General features: G+C 39.0%; 1 protein-coding gene across 8 annotated transcripts in view; it reads left to right on the top strand.

Moving 5' to 3' along the window:
- CNTLN (centlein) overlaps positions 1 to 18,258 on the top strand; it is a 417,071-nt gene that overhangs the window by 17,878 nt on the left and 380,935 nt on the right. The window lies entirely within an intron of this gene.

The following is an 18,258-nucleotide window of genomic DNA, read 5'->3' as shown; positions in this document are numbered from 1 at the left end:
ATTATCTTACCCTGTTTCTACCTCATGCTGAACTCTGTTACCAATGACATATTCCACATTTATTCTCGAATGTCTGTTCACATCAGTGGGACCATACAGTATTTGTCCTTTAGTTTTTGGCTAGACTCACTCAGCATAATGTTCTCTAGGTCCATCCATGTTATTACATGCTTCATAAATTTATCCTGTCTTAAAGCTGCATAATATTCCATCGTATGTATATACCACAGTTTGTTTAACCACTCGTCTGTTGATGGACATTTTGGCTGTTTTCATCTCTTTGCAATTGTAAATAACGCTGCTATAAACATTGGTGTGCAAATGTCCATTTGTGTCTTTGCCCTTAAGTCCTTTGAGTAGATTCCCAGCAATGGTATTGCTGGGTCGTATGGCAATTCTATATTCAACTTTTTGAGGAACCGCCAAACTGCCTTCCACAGTGGTTGCACCGTTTGACATTCCCACCAACAGTGGATAAGTGTGCCTCTTTCTCCGCATCCTCTCCAGCACTTGTCATTTTCTGTTTTGTTGATAATGACCATTCTGGTGGGTGTGAGATGATATCTCATTGTGGTTTTGATTTGCATTTCTCTAATGGCCAGGGACATTGAGCATCTCTTCATGTGCCTTTTGGCCGTTTGTATTTCCTCTTCTGATAGGTGTCTGTTCAAGTCTTTTTCCCATTTTGTAATTGGGTTGGCTGTCTTTTTGTTGTTGAGTTGAACAATCTCTTTATAAATTCTGGATACTAGACCTTTATCTGATATGTCATTTCCAAATATTGTCTCCCATTGTGTAGGCTGTCTTTCTACTTTCTTGATGAAGTTCTTTGATGCACAAAAGTGTTTAATTTTGAGGAGCTCCCATTTCTTTCTTTCTTTCTTCTGTGCTCTTGCTTTAGGTATAAGGTCCATAAAACCGCCTCCAATTGTACAATTTATAAGATATCTCCCTACATTTTCCTCTAACTGTTTTATGGTCTTAGACCTAATGTTAAGATGTTTGATCCATTTTGAGTTAACTTTTGTATAGGGTGTGAGATACGGGTCCTTTTTCATTCTTTTGCATATGGATATCCAGTTCTCAGGGCACCATTTATTGAAGAGACTGTTCTGTCCCAGGTGAGTTGGCTTGACTGCCTTATCAAAGATCAAATGTCCGTAGATGAGAGGGCCTATATCTGAGTACTCTATTCGATTCCATTGGTCAATATGTCTATCTTTATGCCAGTACCACGCTGTTTTGACCACTGTGGCTTCATAATATGCGTTAAAGTCAGGCAGCATGAGACCTCCAGCTTCGTTTTTTTTCCTCAAGATACTTTCAGCAATTCAGGTCACCCTGCCCTTCCAGATAAATTTGCTTATTGGTTTTTCTATTTCTGAAAAGTAAGTTGTTGGGATTTTGATTGGTATTGCTTTGAATCTGTAAATCAAATGAGGTAGAATTGACATCTTATCTATATTTAGTCTTCCAATCCATGAACATGGTATGCTCTTCCATCTATTTAGGTGTTCTTTGATTTCTTTTAACAGTTTCTTGTAGTTGTCTTTGTATAGGTCTTTTTTTCTTTAGTTAAATTTATTCCAAGGTATTTTATTCTTATAGTTGCAATTGTAAATGGGATTCGTTTCTTGATTTTCCCCCTCAGATTGTTCATTGTTAGTATATAGAAACACTACAGATTTTTGAATATGGATCTTGTAACCTGCCACTTTGCTGTACTTGTTTATTAGCTCTAGTAGTTTTGCTGTGGATTTTTCAGGGTTTTCGATGTATGGTATCATATCATCTGCAAACAGTGATAGTTTTACTTCTTCCTTTCCAATTTTGATGCCTTGTATTTCTTTTTCTTGTCTAATTGCTCTGGCTAGAACTTCCAACACGATGTTGAATAACAGTCATGATAGTGGACATCCTCTCTTGTTCCTGATCTTAGGAGGAAAGTTTTCAGTTTTTCCCCACTGAGGATGATATTAGCTGTGGGTTTTTCATATATTCCCTCTATCATTTTAAGGAAGTTCCCTTGTATTCCTATCCTTTGAAGTGTTTTCAACAGGAAAGGCTGTTGAATCTTGTCAAATGCCTTCTCTGCATCAATTGAGATGATCATGTGATTTTTCTACTTTGATTTGTTGATATGGTGTATTACATTAATTGATTTTCTTATATTGAACCATCCTCGCATACCTGGGATGAATCCTACTTGGTAATGATCTATACTTCTTTTAATGTGTTGCTGGATTCGATTTGCTAGAATTTTGTTGAGGATTTTTACATCTATATTCATTAGAGAAATTGGTCTGTAGTTTTCTTTTTTTGTAATATCTTTGCCTGGTTTTGGTATGAGGGTGATGTTGGCTTCATAGAATAAATTAGGTAGCTTTCCCTCCACTTCAGTTTATTTGAAGAGTTTGAGCAGGGTTGGTACTAATTCTTTCTGGAATGTTTGGTAGAATTCACATGTGAAGCTGTCTGGTCCTGGACTTTTCTTTTTAGGAAGCTTTTTAATGACTGATTCAATGTCTTTGCTTGTGATTGGTTTGTTGAGTTCATCTATTTCTTCTTGAGTCATAGTTGGTTGTTCATGCCTTTCTAGGAACTTGTCCATTTCATCTACATTGTTGTATTTATTAGCGTAAAGTTATTCATAGTATCCTGTTATTACCTCCTTTATTTCTGTGAGGTCAGTGGTTATGTCTCTTCTTCCAATTTCTGATCTTATTTATTTGCATCCTCTCTCTTCTTCTTTTTGTCAGTCTTGCTAAGGGCCCATCAATCTTATTGATTTTCTCATAGAACCAACTTCTGGTCTTATTGATTTTCTCAATTGTTTTCATGTTCTCAATTTCATTTATTTCTGCTCTAATCTTTGTTATTTCTTTCCTTTTGCTTGCTTTGGGGTTAGTTTGCTGTTCTTTCTCCAGTTCTTCCAAGTGGACAGTTAATTCCTGAATTTTTGCCCTTTCTACTTTTTTGATTTAGGCATTTAGGGCAATAAGTTTCCCTCTTAGCACTGCCTTTGCTGCATCCCATAAGGTTTGATATTTTGTGTTTTCATTTTCATTTGCCTCAGGATATTTACTGATTTCTCTTGTAATTTCTTCCCTGGCCCACTGGTTGTTTAAGAGTGTGTTATTGAGCCTCCACGTAGTTGTGAATTTTCTGGCACTCTGCTTATTATTGATTTCCAACTTCATTCCTTTATGATCTGAGAAAGTGTTGTGTATGATTTCAATCTTTTTAAAATTGTTGAGACTTGCTCTGTGACCCAGTATATGGTCTATCTTTGAGAATGATCCATGAGCACTTGAGAAAAAGGTGTATCCTATTGTTGTGGAGTGTAATGTTCTATAAACTTCTCTGTTTCTTTATTGATCCTCTGTCTAGATGTTCTGTCCATTGATGAGAGTGGGGAATTGAAGTCTCCAACTATTATGGTAGATGTGTCTATTTCCCTTTTCAGTGTTTGCAGTGTTTGCCTCACGTATTTTGGGGCATTCTGATTCGGTGCATAAATATTTATGATTGTTGTGTCTTCATGTTGAATTGTTCCTTTTATTAATACATAGTATCCTTCTTTGTCTCTTTTAACTGTTTTACATTTGAAGTCTAATTTGTTGGATATTAGTGTAGCTACTCCTGCTCTTTTCTGGTTGTTATTTGCACGAAATATCTTTTCCCAACCTTTCACTTTCAACTTTTGTTTATCTTTGGGCCTAAGATGTGTTTCCTGTAGACAGCGTATAGAAGGATCCTGTTTTTTAATTCATTCTGCTAGTCTGTCTTTTGATTGGGGAGTTCAATCCATTAACATTTAGTGTTATTACTGTTTAGGTAGTACTTTCCTCTACCATTTTGCCTTTTGTATTTTATATGTCATATCTAATTTTCCTTCTTTCTACACTGTTCTCCACACCTCTCTCTTCTGTCTTTTCATATCAGTCTCTAGTGCTCCTTTTAGTATTTCTTGCAGAGCTGGTCTCTTGGTCACAAATTCTTTCAGTGACTTTTTGTCTGAAAATGTTTTGATTTCTCCTTCATTTTTGAAGGACAATTTTGCTGGATATAGAATTCTTGGTTGGCGGTTTTTCTCTTTTAGTAATTTAAATTTATCATCCCACTGCCTTCTTGCCTCCATGGTTTCTGCTGAGAAATCTACACATAGTCTTATTGGGTTTCCCTTGTATGTGATCGATTGCTTTTCTCTTGCTGCTTTCAAGATCCTCTCTTTCTCTTTGACCTCTGACATTCTGACTAATAAGTGTCTTGGAGAATGTCTATTTGGATCTATTCTCTTTGGGGTGCGCGGCCCTTCTTGGATCTGTAATTTAGGTCTTTCACAAGAGTTGGGAAATTTTCATTGAAAATTTCTTCCATTAGTTTTTTTCCTCCTTTTCCCTTCTCTTCTCCTTCCGGGACGCCCACAACATGTATATTTGTACACTTCATATTATCATTCAATTCCCTGAGTCCCTGCTCATATTTTTCCATTCTTTTCCCTATAATTTCTGTTTCTTTTTGGATTTCAGATGTTCCATCCTCCAGTTCACTAATCCTAACCTCTGTCTCTTGAAATCTACTATTGTAGGTTTCCATTGTTTTTTTCATCTCTTCTACTGTGTCTTTCATTCCCAAAAGTTCTGTGATTTGTTTTTTCAGACTTTCCATTTCTTCTTTTTGTTCATTCCTTGCCTTCTTCATGTCCTCCCTCAATTCATTGATTTGGTTTTTGATGCGGTTTTCCATTTCTGTTTGTATATTCTGAATTAATTGTTTCAGCTCCTGTATCTCATTTGAACTATTGGTTTGTTCCTTTGACTGGGCCATATCTTCAATTTTCCTGGTGTGATTTGTTATTTTTTGCTCGCGTCTAGATATTTAATTACCTTAATTAGTTTATTCTGGAGATTGCTTTCACTTATCTTACCTAGGGTTTTCTTGCTAGATGAGTTTGTTGTCTATCTGTTCTTTGACCTTCAGTTCAGCTTTTTCTGGGCCTCTAGCTTAAGGTTTATTTAACAGAGGGTAATTTTTCAGTTCTTGTTTTCTTATTTCTTGGCCTGGTTATAGGGTGCCTTTTCCCTCCCCACCCTTAGAAGGGTCTACATAGGTATTACAGACTCCAGCCGGGTTTTCCCGGACTAATCTGGCCTCCTATCAGGGGGAAGGAGTCACCTGCATCAGTTTTCCCTGAGGGTGAGACCCAGCAGGTTGAAAGACTTTCCTGTGAAGTCTCTGGGCTCTGTTTTTCTTATCCTGCCCAGTATGTGGTGCTTGTCTGCCTGCGGGTCCCACCAGCAAAAGATGCTGTGGCTCCTTTAACTTTGGAAGGTTTTCCCTGCTGGGGGTGTGGTGGATACAGAGGAGAGGTTGTACGCTGGTTTTAATGGCTTCAAATTGCCAAGCCCTGGGTCTGAATTCCTTAAGAGAGTGATCCACCTAAGTTGGGCTTCACCCCTTCCATGGGGAACAGATGGGAGACAGCCCTGAAAGCAGTCTGTTTCTGCCTATGCCTGGGGCAGTTGCAGCCCAAGTAGTCCCACCCCTGAATCCAGAGGCAGTCAAGCCTCCATAGAAACAGCCACAAAAACTTCCGTTTTGTCCCCTTTCCTCTTTTTCGGTTAGCCCAATAAGCGACCTCCGCCTTGATCAGTTTCGTCTGAGCTGGGGGCCTAGTTTTAGTAGTCAGAATTTGTTTATTAATGCCACAATTGGTGTTTGGTTGGATTCAGTCCCTGCTACTGTTAGAGTGTCTTTCGTTTCCCTCTGGGAAGCCGCCTGTGGGGGAGGGGTGTTGGGCGCCAGCCGCCGCGGCTTGGGGAACTCACGGTTCTGGAGACTCACAGTTGGTCCAGCTTGTCCAGACTGGGGTACACTGTGTGTCTGGTCACTATCATGGCTCCGGCAGCTGTTTGTACTGTTTATGTTTATTTAGTAGTTGTTCTGGAAGACGAACTAAAATGTGCACATTGCTAAGCCGCCATCTTGGCCCCTCCTTGCTCCAGTTGTGATTTTAATTAGCAAATTTGGACAGGTGAATACATGCTCTCAGCACAGATAAACCCAGAGCAAGCAGGAAAGGAACATTGAGGTCTCTTCTGGCAGAGAGGAGATAGCTGATGAAAAAACAACAGCAGAGGGCTTTGGAGATGGCCATGCTCAGAATATTGGAAAAGGGCTGTGACCCAAGAAAAGGAGCACATAGGGCCGGGTACCAACTCCAGATCTTGCCTGGTGAAATTTGAGGGCTGGGGGCTGGCTCTGAAAGGGGATTTCTTATTCTTTTTTTTTGAGAACTATTGTAAATATCTGATTAGAGAAAGCCTCAGGCATTTTCAGTTGTTAGCACTGACCCAGGCAAGGATGGAGTTAACATTGGTCTGAGAGACAAAGTCAACTGAGGGGGATAATTCTTTAAAGGGTGTATCTTCCATAAGGCAAAGGTGGGTTGGGACCATCCTCAAGTGGTGCCCTCATTCAGAGAATTCAGACTCCAGGGGCTGGAAAACAGAAACAACTCAAGCTTACATTCTACCTCAACCCCAGTCTCAACCATGCCACTGGCAGAGACAGGGTCTGCTGAAAAATTAAAGATACTGTGTCCCTTTATGCTGGTGTGGGGAGAGTGGGCTGACAAGTGTACTTGCTGGGCAGTATAGGAAAAACACAGAGTCTAGAGGCTTCACAGGAAAGTCTGACAGCTTGCTGGGTCTCATCCTCAGGGAAACTTGATTACACTGTCCTCCTGAGATCTGGAACTGTTTTGGGAAGGTCTGTTTGGGATTGATCATATCTGGGGGGGGGGGTCCATCATATCTGGGGACACCCTCAAAAATTGTCATATAGGCAGGGCAAGAACCATAGAAACAACAGCTGAAAAATTCTGATCAGTTATGTAGAAGCTATGCTAGTTTTCTTGAATAAGCTGAACTGTATGCCTAAGAAAAAATAGAGAGCAAGGCCAATCAACAAGAAAGCCCTAGATAAAAGAATAAAAACAGCCTCCACAATAAACTAATCAAGGAAATCAGATGCCTGGACACCAGCAAAAAATTATGAATTATAGTTAGAAAAACAAAGATATGGCCCAGTCAAAGAAACAAATTAACACTTCAAATAACATACAAGAGTTGAAGTAACTAATAAAGATGTTCATGCAGATATGCGAAATCAAATCAGTGAGTTGAGGGATGATAGGGCAAAAGAGATGAAAGACATAAAGAAGACTTTAGACGAACATAAAGAAGAACACGAAAGCTTGAAAAAACAAATGGCAGTAATTATGGAGATGAAGGAACAATAAAAGATGAAAAAACACAAAGAAGCAGAAGAAAGGATTAGTAAATTAGAGGACAGGACTATGAAATGCTACACACAAAAGAACAGATAGGGAAAAGAATGGAAAAAATAGGAGCAGGGTCTCAGGAAATTGAACTACAACAGTTAAGGCACAAAGGATATGAATATACATGCCCTGGATGTCCCAGAGGAGAAGAGCAGGGAAAAGGGGCAGAAAGAATAATTGAGGAAATAATCACTGACAATTTTCCATCTCATATGAAAGACATAAACTTACAGATCCAAGAAGTGCAGTGTACCCCAAGCAGAATAGATCCAAATAGATCTATTCCAAGACACATACAAATCAGATTGTCAAGTGACAAAGGCAAAGAGAGAATTCTGAAAGGTGTAAGAGGTGTATGTAATCATCACATACAAGTGAAATTTGATATGACTATGTGTGGATTTCTCAGCAGACACCATGGAGTGAGAAGGCAGTGATATGATATATTTAAGATACTGAAACAGAAAAACAGCCAACCAAAAATTGCATATCTGACAGAACTGTCCTTCAGAAATGAGGAGTTTAAAATATCTTCAGACAAACAGACACTGAGAGAGTTTGTGAAAAGAGACCTGCTCTACAAGAAATACTAGATGGGGCACTACAGGCAGATAGGAAAAGACAGCATAAAGAGGTTTGCAGAATAGTGTAGAAATGAACACTATCAGTAAGGTTACTGAATAAAGTCTTGATGCATGCAACAATGTAGATGAACCTTGATGACATTATATTGCGTGAAATTAGCCAAAAGCAGAAGGACAAATACCACATGGCTCACTAATATGAGCTAACATTAATGAGTGCAAGTTGAGAACACAGTTATCAAGAGATAGAAAGAGGGAGAGATTGGGCATTTGATGCTGAAGGAGTTCAAAATGTTGAACAGGATTGATTGTAAAGATCCAGAAACAGATAGCAAATACTGTCTGATGGTAGCACTATATGGTACATTCACTGGACAATATTGTGAGTATGGTAGAAAGAGGAAGGCTAGGGGCATGTATGAAACCAGAAGGAAAGATACCAGATAAAGACTGTGACTGTATAACTTAGCAAAACATAGAGTGGGCAATGATGATTAAATGTACAAATATAAGAGTATTTTTATGTGAGGGAGAAAAAATGAATGACAACGCTGTAAGGTGTTGAAATGGGATGGTATATGGAAAAAATACAATCAATCTGAACTAAGGTCTATTGTTAACAATGACATTGTAATATGCTTCCATTAAATGTAACAAAGGTAATATACCAAAGCTAAATGTCAGTAAGAAGGGGATATAAGGAAGGGATGTGGGACTGTTGGTGTTGTTTTTGTTTCTCCTTTTTATTTTATTTTTTAAATTTTTTGTTCTTCATATCTTTCCTCTTCTTTCTTGGTGGAAGATATGGAAGTGTCCTAAAATAGATTTTGGTGTTGAATGCATAACTATGTGATTATACTGGGGACTATTGATTGTTTACTTAGGATGGAATGTAAGATGTGTGAATAAAACTGCTTAAAAAATAAACGGAAAGATACAAGTGCTGGAGGAAATGTGAAGAGAGATGTACCTATTCATTCTTTTTTTGCATGGGTGAATACCCGGAATCAAACCCTGGTCTCCAGCATGGCAGGCAAGAACTCTGCCTGCTGAGTCACCGTGGCCTGCCCTGTACCTAACTGTTCACTCTTGGTAGGGAAGTAGAATGGTACAACCCTCTGGAGGGCAGTATGATAGTTTTACAGGAGGGTAAGTACATGATCCTGTAACTGCTTTTATTAGGTATATATTTGGAAGAACCCAAGCAGCGACATAAATGGACATTTGCACACTGTTGTTTAGAGTAGCAATATTCAGGATTTGCAGTGATTATTGAGGTGGCCTCAAGGTACATTGACTGATGAATGGAAGGGTGAACTGTGATGTATTCCTGCAGTGGACTGTTGAGCAGCTGCAAGAAGGAGTGAAGTTGTGAGGCTGTGAAGCATAGGTGAATGAACCTTGAGGACAGAATGTTGTGTGAAATAAGCCAGAAACAAAAAGACAGATATTATAATGCCTCACTAAAATGGACTAATTATAATGAGCAAACTCTGAGAATTGAATTTGAGAGCATAAGCTATCAAGGAAAGGCTTATTGTAAAGGTTCATAGATTGTAAGCTCTTACAGCAGTCACATCTTTTCCTGAGTTATAACAGTTATTTCTCAATTCTGAGATGCTGAGCTGTTTGTGTATAACCTGGCATCCCCTTGAACTTCAAGTGTCTGTGTGACAACTGAGACTCAGGGCTAAAGTTCTGCATCTATGACAGTTAGCATTATGCCATACAGTAACTGTTAAAAATCTATAAAAATTATCAGACTTCAATTAGAGTTCTGAATGAAGCTGATCTAGTTAGGACTAAGGTAAAACAGACTAAAGGATAAAGGGTGATATTGACTGTGTTTTAAAACTTCAACCTCTGTGAAAGACCAAAGGAAGAGATGTTTATTTGGCAAGAAATTTATATTTTCTGTAGTACATTATCTAATTTAACTTGTATGGTCAGTTTATTTGAACACCATAATTACATGGAAACTTGAATAAGGAGTAAGATCTTATTGGTTTGTACAGGTTAGTGTGATGCCCTGATATATCCCAGAGTAATCTGGGCAGAAAATCAAAAAAAAAGTATTTGCAAAGTCCCCTTGAGGGCCTGGGGAAAAAGTGGAAATATTAAACTTCCCCACCTGGGGAATTCCTGATATTCTAGCAAGTATAGGCAACTACCAATTTAATAGGCCAAACCCTTGATTTGGTGGCTTGCCCGTAAGCAACATTCCTCCAAGGGAAAGCTAAGCCTTCTTATGGTTATGCTTAAGATTCACCCTCAGAGAACCTCTTTTGTTGCTCAGATATGGCTTCTCTCTCTCTTCCTACACTGCAGGTGTACTCACTGTCCTCCTCATTTTGTGGGACATGACACCCGGGTGTAAATCTCCCTGGCAATGTGGGACATGATTCCTGGAGATGAGTTTGGCCCTGGAATTAGGAGATTGAGAAATCCTTCTTGAACAAAAGGAGGAAGAGAGAAATGAGACAAAATAAGGTTTCAGTGGCTGAAAGATTTCAAATAGAATTGAATGTCATCCTGGAGGTTATTCTTATGCATTATATAAATATCCCTTTTTAATTTTTAGTGGATTAGTATAGCCAGAAGGAAATACTTGAAACTGTTGAACTGTAATCAGTTGGAATGGTTTTGGTTGGGGTTTGGCAAGTTATGGTAGGTAGCAATTTCTAACTAAAGCTTGCATAAGACTGACCTCCAGAGTAGCCTTTCAACTCTAACTGAACTCTCTCAACACTTGATTCCTTATTTGTCACACTTCTTTTTCCCCTTTTTGTCAGATGGAATTGTTGATCTCACGGTGCTAGGGTCAGACTTAACCCTGGGAGTCATCTCCCATGCCACCAGGGAGACTTTTATCACTGGATGTCATGTCCCATTGTGTTAGTTAAATTCAGTTGTCAACTTGGCCAGGTGAGCATACCTAGTTCTGTTGCTGCAGACACAAGCCAATGGTACATGAACCTCATCTGTTGCTAATTACTTCTACAGTCGGCTAGGAGGTGTGTCTGCTGCAGTGAGTGACGTTTGACTTAATAGGCTGGTACTTAAATGAGAGAGCGCAACATAGCACAGCCAAGCAGCTCGGCATTCCTCATCTCAGCACTTGCAGCTCAGCCCAGGCCTTTGGAGATGCAGAAAGAAGTCACCCCGGGGAAAGTTGTTGGAACCCAGGGGCCTGGAGAGAAGACCAGCAGAGACCATCCTGTGCCTTCCATGTAGGAAAGAACCTCAGTGGAAAGTTAGCTGCCTTTCCTTTGAAGATCCAACAAAATAAATCCCCTTTTATTAAAAGCCAATCCGCTACTTCCGGAGAAGATGGCGGCTTAGTAAGACGCGCGGGTCTTAGTTCCTCCTCCAGAACAGCTACTAGGGAAATAGAAATGATACAGAACAGCTCCCGGAGCCACGACAGAACAAGAAGACAGCGTACCCCATTCTGGAACGGCTGACTGGCTGGGAGAACCGCTCTGGTGAGATCGCCGAAGGGTGTGGGCTTCCCTGGGCCGGGGCGGCAGGTGGCCGGAGTCCCTCCCTCCTTCCTTCCCAGGCCGGCTGGGAGAATTGGACAGGCGGTCCCCTCAAGCCGCGGTGGTTGGCGCCCTCCCCCACGCGCGGCCCCCCGGACCAGCTGGGAGAAATGGATTGGAGATCCGCAAGCCGCAGAGAACGGCGACCGGGGTCCCTTCCAAACATGTGGCTTCCCGGTCCGGCTGGGAACGGTAGATAGGCACTCCCGCAAGCTGCGGTGGCTGGCGCCCCCACGCCACGCTTGGCGCCCCGGGCCAGGTGGGAAATTTGAACAGACACTCCCCCAAGCTGCGGAGGCTGGCACCCCACCCCCACAGCTTGGCGCCCCAGGCCGGCTGGGAAATTTGGACAGGCGCTACCCCAAGCCGTGGAAGCCGGCGATCCTCCCCGCGCGCGGATACCTGGGCCGGCTGGGAGATTCAGATTGGCACTCCCCCAAGCCGCTTCGGCTGGCGATTCCCCCCCCCCACAGCGAGAGTTTTCCAAAGTTAAAGGAGCCACAGCATCTTTTACTGGTGGGACCCGCAGACAGATGAGCGCCACGAGTGCCACCTACTGGGCAGGATAAGAAAAACAGAGCCCAGAGATTTCACAGAAAAATCTTTCAACCTGCTGGATCTCACACCCAGGGAAATCTGATTAAATGCCCAGACGCCAGCAGAAGATAATGGATCATGCTCAGAAAATTGAAAATATGGCCCAGTAAACGGAACAAACCAATAGTTCAAATGAGATACAGGAGCTGAGACAACTAATGCTGAATATACGAACAGAAATGGAAAACCTCTTCAAAAACCAAATCGATAAATTGAGGGAGGACATGAAGAAGACATGGGCTGAACAAAAAGAAGAAATAGAAAAACTGAAAAAACAAATCACAGAACTTATGGGAGTGAAGGACAAAGTAGAAAAGATGGAAAAAACAATGGATACCTACAATGGTAGATTTAAAGAGACAGAAGCTAGAATTAGTGAATTGAAAGATGGACCATCTGAATCCAAAAAGAAACAGAAACTATAGAGAAAAGAATGGAAAAATTTGAACAGGGGATCAGGGAATTGAATGACAATATGAAACGCACAAATATACGTGTTGTGGGTGTCCCAGAAGTGGAAGAGAAGGGAAAAGGAGGAGAACAACTAATGGAAGAAATTATCACTGAAAATTTCCTACTCTTATGAAAGACCTAAAATTACAGATCCAAGAAGTGCCGCGCACCCCAAAGAGAATAGACCCAAATAGGCGTTCTCTAAGACACTTCCTAGTTAGAATGTCAGAGGTCAAAGAGAAAGAGAGAATCTTGAAAGCAGCAAGAGAAAAACAATCCATCACATACAAGGGAAACCCAATAAGACTTTGTGTAGATTCTCAGCAGAAACCATGGAGGCGAGAAGACAGGGGGAGATATATTTAAATTACTAGAAGAGAAAAACTGCCAACCAAGACTTCTATATCCAGCAAAATTGTCCTTCAAAAATGAGGGAGAAATTAAAACATTCTCAGACAAGGAATCACTGAGAGAATTTGTGACCAAGAGACCAGCTCTGCAAGAAATACTAAAGGGAGCACTAGAGTCAGATACAAAAAGACAGAAGAGAGAGGTATGGAGAAGAGTGTAGAAAGAAGGAAAATCAGATATGATATATATAATACAAAAGGCAAAATGTTAGAGGAAAATATTATCCAAACAGTAATAACACTAAATGTTAATGGACTGAATTCCCTAATCAATAGACATAGACTGGCAGAATGGATTAAAAAACAGGATCCTATATGCTGTCTACAAGAAACACATCTTAGACCCAAAGATAAACATAGGTTGAAAGTTAAAGGTTGGGAAAAGATATTTCATGCAAATAACAACCAGAAAAGAGCAGGAGTAGCTATACTAATATCCAACAAATTAGACTTCAAATGTAAAACAGTTAAAAGAGACAAAGAAGGACACCATCTACTAATAAAAGGAACAATTAAACAAGAAGACATAACAATCATAAATATTTATGCACCCAACGAGAATGCCCCAAAATACGTGAGGAATACACTGCAAACACTGAAAAGGGAAATAGACACATATACCATAATAGTTGGAGACTTCAATTCACCACTCTCATCAATGAACAGAACATCTAGACAGAGGATCAATAAAGAAATAGAGAATCTGAATATTACTATAAATGAGCTAGACTTAACAGACATTTATAGGACATTGCATCCCACAACAACAGGATACATCGTTTTGTCAAGTGCTCATGGATCATTCTCAAAAATAGACCATATGCTGGGTCACAAAGCAAGTCTCAACAAATTTTAAAAGATTGAAATCATACACAACACTTTCTCAGATCATATAGGAATGAAGTTGGAAATCAATAATAGGCGGAGTGCCAGAAAATTCACACATACGTGGAGGCTCCACAACACACTCTTAAACAACGAGGGGGTCAAAGAAGAAATTGCAAGAGAAATTAGTAAATACCTCGAGGCAAATGAAAATGAAAACACAACATAACAAAACTTATGGGACGCAGCAAAGGCAATGCTAAGAGGGAAATTTATTGCCCTAAATGCCTATATCAGAAAAGAAGAAAAGGCAAAAATGCAGGAATTAACTGTCCACTTGGAAGAAGTGGAGAAAGAACAGGAAACGAATCCCAAAGCAAGCAAAAGGAAAGAAATAACAAAGATTAGAGCAGAAATAAATGAAATTGAAAACATGAAAACAATAGAGAAAATCAATAAGACCAGAAGTTGGTTCTATGAGAAAATCAATAAGATTGATGGACCCTTAGCAAGATTGACAAAAAGAAGAAGGGAGAGGATGCAAATAACTTAGATCAGAAATGGAAGAGGAGACATAACCACTGACCTCACAGAAATAAAGGAGGTAATAACAGGATACTATGAACAACTTTACGCTAATAAATACAACAATTTAGATGAAATGGACGGGTTCCTGGAAAGACATGAACAACCAACTTTGACTCAAGAAGAAATAGATGACCTCAACAAACCAATCACAAGTAAAGAAATTGAATTAGTCATTCAAAAGCTTCCTAAAAAGAAAAGTCCAGGACCAGACGGCTTCACATGTGAATTCTATCAAACATTCCAGAAAGAATTAGTACCAACTCTCCTCAAACTCTTCAAATAAATTGAAGTGGAGGGAAAACTACCTAATTCATTCTATGAAGCCAACATCACCCTCATACCAAAACCAGGCAAAGATATTACAAATAAAGAAAACTATAGACCAATCTCTCTAATGAATTAAATGCAAAAATCCTCAACAAAGTTCTAGCAAATCGAATCCAACAACACATTAAAAGAATTATACATCATGACCTAGTAGGATTCATCCCAGGTATGCAAGGATGGTTCAACATAAGAAAATCAATTAATGTAATACACCATATCAACAAATCAAAATAGAAAAATCACATGATCATCTCAATTAGAAGGCGTTTGACAAGATTCAACATCCTTTCCTGTTGAAAACACTTCAAAAGATAGGAATACAAGGGAACTTCCTTAAAATGATAGAGGGAATATATGAAAAACCCACAGCTAATATCATCCTCAATGGGGAAAAATTGAAAACTTTCCCCCTAAGATCAGGAACAAGACAAGGATGATGACCTCATCATCATCCATTGGTGATGTCCATTATCATCACTATTATTCAGCATTGTGTTGGAGGTTCTAGCCAGAGCAATTAGACAAGAAAAAGAAATACAAGGCATCAAAATTGGAAAGGAAGAAGTAAAACTATCACTGTTTGCAGACGATATGATACTATACGTTGAAAACCCGGAAAAATCCACAACAAACTACTAGAGCTAATAAATGAGTACAGTAAAGTAGTAGGTTACAAGATCAACATTCAAAAATCTGTAGCATTTCTATAAACTAGTAATGAACAAGCTGGGGGGGGAATCAAGAAACGAATCCCATTTACAATTGCAACTAAAAGAATAAAATACCTAGGAATAAATTTAATTAAACAGACAAAAAAACTAAACAAAGAAAACTACAAAAAACTGTTAAAGGTAATCACAGAAGACCTGAATAGATGGAAGGGCATACCGTGTTTATGGATTGGAAGACTAAATATAGTTAAGATGTCAATCCTACCTATATTGATTTACAGATTCAATGCAATACCAATCAAAATCCCAACAACTTATTTTTCAGAAATAGAAAAACCAATAAGCAAATTTATCTGGAAGGGCAGGGTGCCCCGAATTGCTAAAAGTTATCTTGAGGGAAAAAACGTAGCTGGAGATCTCACGCTGCCGGACTTTAAGGCATATTATGAAGCCACAGTGGTCAAAACAGCATGGTATTGGCATAAAGATAGATATATCGACCAATGGAGTCGAATAGAGTGCTCAGATATAGACCCTCTCATCTATGGACATTTGATCTTTGATAAGGCAGTCAAGCCAGCTCACCTGGGACAGAACAGTCTCTTCAATAAATGGTGCCTAGAGAACTGGATATCCATATGCAAAAGAATGAAAGAAGACCCGTATCTCACACCCTATACAAAAGTTAACTCAAAATGAATCAAAGATCTAAACATTAGGTCCAAGACCATAAAACAGTTAGAGGAAAATGTAGGGAGATATCTTATAAAACTTACAATTGGAGGCGGTTTTATGGACCTTAAACCTAAAGCAAGAGCACTGAAGAAGGAAATAAATAAATGGGAGCTCCTCAAAATTAAATACTTTTGTGCATCAAAGAACTTCATCAAGAAAGTAGAAGGACAGCCTACACAATGGGAGACAATATTTGGAAACGACATATCAGATAAAGGTCTAGTATCCAGAATTTATAAAGAGATTGTCCAACTCAACAACAAAAAGACAGCCAACCCAGTTACAAAATGGGAAAAAGACTTGAACAGACACCTCTCAAAAGAGGAAATACAAATGGCCAAAGGCACATGAAGAGAAGCTCAATGTCCCTGGCCATTAGAGAAATGCAAATCAAAACCACAATGAGATATCATCTCACACCCACCAGAATGGCCATTATCAACAAAACAGAAAATGACAAGTGCTGGAGAGGATGCGGAGAAAGAGGCACACTTATCCACTGTTGGTGGGAATGTCAAATGGTGCAACCACTGTGGAAGGCAGTTTGGTGGTTCCTCAAAAAACTGAATATAGAATTGCCATATGACCCAGCAATACCATTACTAGGTATCCACTCAAAGAACTTTAAGGCAAAGACACAAAAGGACATTTGCACACCAATGTTTATAGCAGCGTTATTTACAATTGCAAAGAGATGAAAACAGCCAAAATGTCCATCAACATACGAATGGCTAAACAAACTGTGGTATATGCATACAATGAAATATTATGCAGCTTTAATACAGAATAAACTTATGAAGCATGTAATAACATGGATGGACCTAGAGAACATTATGCTGCGTGAGTGTAGTCAAAAACTAAAGGACAAATACTGTATGGTCCCACTGATGTGAACTGACATTCGAGAATAAACTTGGAATATTTCATTGGTAACAGAGACCAGCAGGAGTTAGAAACAGGGTAAGATAATGGGTAATTGGAGCTGAAGGGATACAGAGTGTTCAACAGGACTAGATACAGAAGCTCAAAAATGGACAGCACAATAATACCTAATTGTAAAGTAATCATGTTTAAAACACTGAATGAAGCTGCATCTGAGGTATAGGTTTTTTTTTTTTGTCTGTTTGTTTGTGTTTTTTTTTTTTACTATTATTATTATTTTTATTTTTTTCTCTATATTAACATTCTATATCTTTTTCTGTTGTTTTGCTAATTCTTTTCCTAAATCGATGCAAATGTATTAAGAAATGATGATCATGCATCTATGTGATGATGTTAAGAGTTACTGATTGCATATGTAGAATGGAATGATTTCTAAATGTTGTGTTAATTTCTTTTTTTTCTTTTTTAATAAAAAAAAAAGCCAATCCGTCTCTGGTGTGTTGCATTCCAGCAGCTAGCAAACTAGAACCCCCATGTAGAGGGGAGGGCCATGATTTCACTTGCACAGTTGGGTTTAGAGAAAGACGTCACATCTGAACAACAAAAGAGATCCTCTGAAAGTAACTCTTAGATATACTTATAGCTAGACTAAGCTTCTCCACTACATACATAAGCTTCACAAGAGCAAGCTTCAAGATCAAGGGTTTGGCCTATTGGTTTGGGTGTCCCTAATATTTGACAGCTTATCAGGGATTTTCCTCCTGGTAAAGTTTAATAGTTCCATATTTTTTCCTCCTATCCTTCAAGGGACTCTGCCAATACTTTTTGATTATCTGCTTAATATACTTTGGGAGTATCCAGGTATTACATTAATTCATATATAGCTATATAATGTATAAATAGTATATAAATATAGCCTCTATATTAAGCTATATAGAATTAAAGGCTCTCATTCCTATTCTAGGCTCTCTGTGTTTAGATTGTTTAAATGATCTATCCAGACAGATTGGTTAGATTATGTACTTTAGAAAATTAAGGTTCTGGACAAAATAAGCCTTTCTTCCTTTGGTCTCAAAGAGTAGATGAGGTTTTAAAATATAGACAATGTCTTTTTGACCCCTGTATTCTGAATTATCTTAATACCAACCTGATCATCTTCATTCTTATCTCTCAGTACCAAGTGTGCTGGTTTGAAAGGATGATGTGCCCTAGAAAAGCCATTTTTTAATTTTCATTTTTTAATTGTATAATATATATACAAAGCAAAGAAAGAAAAAAGCAATAGTTTTCAAAGCA

Source organism: Tamandua tetradactyla, chromosome 2 (genome assembly GCF_023851605.1).
Source record: "Tamandua tetradactyla isolate mTamTet1 chromosome 2, mTamTet1.pri, whole genome shotgun sequence".
NCBI lineage: Eukaryota > Metazoa > Chordata > Mammalia > Pilosa > Myrmecophagidae > Tamandua > Tamandua tetradactyla.
Note: the sequence above shows the minus strand (reverse complement) of the source record. Positions and strands in the feature narration are given on the sequence as shown.